Genomic DNA, 5,450 nt, shown 5'->3' with positions numbered 1-5,450 from the left:
GTGTGTGTGTGTGTGTGTGTGTGTGTGTATGTATACTTTCTAAAAATCTTTATACCACTTTAACATATTTCAGATTTTTGATATTACATAATTTCCATATTTATATTTGATATTACAACCACAATTTCCATGCAATGTGTGGGATTGTATTTCATGGACCATCTTTAGCTTATTCTAAAGTGGAAGAAGATATCATTCATGGTTCATTAACAGTTTTCAGAAAACTCAAGTTTAAATCTGAATGATTTAGACAACTTTTGTCCATTCTTCCTTTTTTTTTTTTTTTTTTTTTTTTTTTTTTTTTTTTGTTCTTGCATATTTTTACCCCCCCTGAATTGATCATGGATTTCCTTTCCAAGTATCACTTACTGTCAAGAAACCTAGGAATGTTCATGTTGGCTTGCGTCTGCAAATCCTTAGTCCTCTGGATGATTGTAACCTCAAAAAGAAGGCTCCTGGATAATAGGTGTGAAATGTTTGCAGAAAAACTGAGCAAAACTGAGCAAAACTCCTGTTTCTTGTTTTCTAATAAGCCTGTTTTGTTTATTTATATTGACTTATTTCCCATTTCCCATTAGTAGGTCCAACTATCATGAAAATTGTGTATGTTGAAGTTATCTGAAATCAGCTGAAGTAAGCAGTCAACTCTTGTTGCAACATTTTCATCCTAGTGGAATCACAGCTTTGTCTTGTTGGGCCTTTATTTACATTAATACCTAATATATTAATTAATACCATTAATACCTAATAGAATAACAGGCTAGAATCTCCTCAACCATTCAACACTGACAATGAGCTGAAGCTAGAGTCTTTAATACAGTGTTAACACATAGCCATATTTTCAGATACATCATATAATGTATGACCATCCTTTGCCAGAGGGTCAGAACAGGAGGGTGGAGGTGAGTAATCATCTGAACACAAATCACAAGGTAAAACAAACAAAGTGTCCTGAAATGCTTGTTTCCCTGTGGATTGTAATAGTTAAGCTCTCTTAGTCACAGCATCAGATTATGCAAGAACATTTATCATTCAAAACGCTTACCTACAGTAGCTCATGGCAATACACAAATCTCATAACTGACACTTTAACTACAAGTCCTTCCTATGTTAAAATTCCCGTCTGCTCCGACTCAAGATCAAATTTCAGACTATAGAGGCTTTTGACAACACTTTGAGTTTCTTAACACTCGACCTGAATTGGCACCATGCAGAATACTTTAAGAAATTGAATATGAAAACAGTTGCATGTTGTTATTTAGTTAAAAATGTAAACATTTATTTACTTTTTGGGATAACAATCAAGATCACGAAAACATCCAAATTATTTTCTTTAGTTGTTTTTTTTCACTCTGGAAACTTACAACCTTTAAGTGGCACTAAATGGTTTTCCACAAGAAACCTTCCTATGCCCCATTCTTAAAAAAAATAAATAAATAAAAATCTAATTGTTATGCAGTCATTGAAGTTTTTTTTTAAATATGAATAATTCTAAAATGAGAATATTATTCATCATGATTATATAACAGATATCATTTACCTTAAAGGTGGTATACAGTGCTCTAATTAAATTCAGTTTTATTAATATAGCACCATCAACAACAATTACACTCTTAAACTGAATTGCTTTACACAAATCTGTTTGTCTTGTAAAAATACAATAAAATAAATAACATTTTGTATAAAAAATCTAAATCCTAAGAGACTGGCTTGAGCAAGTGTGAAAATTAGCTTTTAACAGAAGGAATAGTTTAGATCTATTGTCGATCTATAGATCTGAGTTTATATGTATGCTATCAAACAGAAATATTTTAGGAAAGATCCGTTCTTTTTGCATGGAGTCACAAGGATTTAGATAGCAATGCCTAATGTAACTTTATCAGTTGCAATAGGCAACACAAATACTGTTATAAATTCTGGCTTATATACTGTATATCTGCAAGCAGCACCTCATGAAAACCTCACCACAAGATAATTAACATGCTTGGTAGTTAGTCTATTTGTTTCCTTTAAGAGTTATGAATCAAATACATTAATATAATAACAAACATGTCTACCAATAAGTGTGTAAAAAACATTTGAACTTATCCAATTTAAAGAGAGTTCATCAGCTTTGTGTATTGGCTTTTTTAGATGTCTATAATTCAGAGCACAATTCTCTTTATTTATTCTAATAACAAATAAAAAAAAATAGATAAAGATAAAGAAAATTGATTTTAAAGTCTTTAAAGCCAGTTTAGGACATTGCTCAAGCTGAATGGTTCAAAAAGGAAACCATGTGCAGCTGCTTAGGTAATAAAAGCTGAAAGAGATAGACTTGGTTCACTTGGAGGGAGTGGCGGCCTAGTGGTTAGGGAATAGAGCTTGGAATCCTGAGATTTTGTTTTCGAGCCCCACTCCCACAAACTGCCACTCTGGCTCTCTGAGCAAAGACCTTTAACCCCACACTGCTCCCTGAGCGCCACACGATGGCAACCCACTGCTCCCCAATGGGATGGGTAAAATGCAGAGGTAAATTTCTCCAATATGAGATCAATAAAGTTCTATTATTATTATTGTTATTGTCCTCCTTGATAAGAAAATGTTACATTTCTTTGGGTAAAAACGTCTCCAATATGTTAATATGGGTTAAAGCTGTACTGTAACAAATTATAGCATCAGATGTTTAATCTATGAGCTAAAAATGTCTAGCCATCCATCGAAAAACAAAGTTGTTCAATATAGTGACCACACCATTACTGCTAACTTCACTTTAAGAGCGAGGTGGCAAATACGAAACAGATTTTTAATTTTTGACCAGATATTCTCAATGCTCAATGGTTTGAAACTTTAAATATTTTACAAAGATGAGTTTTGTCATGTTGTGATTCTCTTCAGGTCCAAACAACAATGACATTGAATGACTTCCTCACATTCCCATGAGCCTATATGTCCTTGGGTATTGTTCCACTAGTGTTTTGGTTTCTCCTGATTCTTTCTTCTGATACTGTAAGATCAAATTGAATTACACATTCCTGAAGCTCTTTAAAAAGGAACCTTGAGAAACTTACCTCAATTTGATGTGGCACCACATGTTAAATATTTTCATCTTAATGTGCCATTTGATTTTTTTTGTTTCAAAACAGAAAAATAGAAAATTTGTTTATATATTAACAAACCATTGCCTTTTAGTAAAAATTCAGCACAAAACAACTTTTTCAGTGCAAGTGTTTTGATTATTCATCTTTTCTTGAGGTAAATTTTATCTGTTAAACAGATCATTCCTTCTCCATTGTTCTCTTTTTCTGCAGGACTCTATATTTTACTCCAGAATGTAAAAGCACCACAGTAGCCTGCAGGGTTAAGTAATTCTGCACCATCCAGAAAGACATTTGATTTCATTTGTAGAGTGTCTTCCAGCGGGCGGAGGTGAGCCCACCTTTGGCTGCTGGAGGAGTGAAGCGGCACACATATCTACTGTGGGAGACACAAAATTGACAATGCATTTATCTTTGAATAATGTAAATGTCCTGAGAATATGGTGGCAGTGGTCCCGGTGTGTCCACCGGGGGCACGGAGCTGTCAGACTGCAAGCTTCCTGGCCATGCTGCAGCATAATGTGGCCTCCGGCTCCTCTGGAGCATCCCACTGCTCTGCTCTGTCTCAGACCCATATCCCCGTTTCGACACACTGCACTGCCTCCCCACTTAATTTACACTCTAGTAGGAGAGGGAGTTAATGCAGAGAAGGCTGCCAAGAGGAATTTCATCTGCTCTCCCTGTTTAAAGGTGAAGCATTTTAAAAGTAGAGGTGTGGAAGGTGATGGTACTATTCTAGCACAGTCCTCCTGCTCCTTTAATCATTATGAGATCTGCTCATCTTTACTCATCAAAAGTAAAATAAAAATTCCAACATATCTTTGTGGTGAGAATAAACATTTGCAGTGCTTGAAAAGCATCTTTTATTTTAACCAGTTGGCAGAATTTGAATGCTTCCTTGAATAGCATGAGTTATTGTGTTGAAGAAATGTGGGGCTTAGTGACTAAAGCATGTATTGTTTAAAATGGATGGTTCCTGGCAGCCTGACAGTGCTGTTCAGTGAGGCAAAGTGCCAGTAAATTGTTTGTCTTCTGCAGTGCAGGCCTATAATTCTTCTGGGAATGAATGGCATTGTGTTTGCCAAAGAAAATAATGATATATGGAATAAAATCAAACTGGAGCACTTTTGGGATGCACACTGACCACCAGGAATAATCTGCACATGTGTGTTCCCAGGAAGGATGCAACAGTAATCTTTTCTGTGTCTAATATATCTAAATGATGATTCATATGAGGTTTCATTTACAATCAATGCGATTTGAAGTTGAGTATTTGCTGTTCGAACTTAAATTCAAACCCATAACCAATACAAAAAGAGAGGCTGCCTTTGCTTTTTGCTAGACAGGCAAATCTTAACAGTTTGCCTACTTCAAAAATATTTGACATTAACATTCATACAATATGATACATATTTACATAACCATTTGTTGGAAAAGACATTAGGAAGAAGAATAAACTTATTTTATTTATTTAGATTTCACTGGCATTTACTGGAACTCCTAAAAGCAACACAAGCTGCAGTATTTTGGAAACCAACTCCAGTGTCAGATCTGGACAGAATCAGCCAGGAGTTTATAAAAAAAAAAATGGATGCCAGGTGAGTTTTAGAGAGCTCGGCCAGAACTCCTATATTCAATGGACAAGAGAGTAAGTACTTCTATCCAGCTCATCAGTCCAACACAGAAAATTCACACACACACAACCAAATTGACATCTAAAAGCAAATTAGGTCGACCTATTTAACTATGCTGGCTTGTTCTTGGACAGCAAAACAAAAGAAGAGAGAATATGTAAATGCACACAGACAACACGTTAACTATGCAAAGTATTGCCCTGGCCCAGGAACAGTTCTAGCAGGCCAGAGTCTGAGCCCAGAATAACTATGACCAAATATTTTTTGGTCTTGTTTAATGTCAGAGTATTATATCAAGGACAGAAAACACCATAATTAAGGTCATAAATGTACCCCCTCATACTTTCTTATTTGCTCCTGTGGAAATAATTCAGTGCAATACGATTATTATGTCTGGTTAAAATGGTTGTCTGTTAAGAAGGATGAGGTTTTAGGCTCTTTTGTAAATGAAAATAGCGGATAAAATTTCTTTGCCAAAATTTGGTTAGTAAAAGAGCAAAAACTCAGAATTTAAGTTGAAAAAATAAACAATCTGTTCTTTTCTGTATACTAAACACTGGCTTGTGATGACTTAAGCTCTGTTGTTTTAAACATTCAGGCTAACATAAGGAGGGCTTTTCCATCTTTTATGTATGTATTACTGCAAAATATTTCCCCCATCAGACCTTAGTGTGTCCTGCCACAGAAGTATATATATATATATATATATATATATATATATATATATATATATATATAT

This window comes from Cyprinodon variegatus, unplaced genomic scaffold, assembly GCF_000732505.1.
Source record: "Cyprinodon variegatus isolate N-32 unplaced genomic scaffold, C_variegatus-1.0 Scaffold132, whole genome shotgun sequence".
Lineage (NCBI taxonomy): Eukaryota > Metazoa > Chordata > Actinopteri > Cyprinodontiformes > Cyprinodontidae > Cyprinodon > Cyprinodon variegatus.
Note: the sequence above shows the minus strand (reverse complement) of the source record.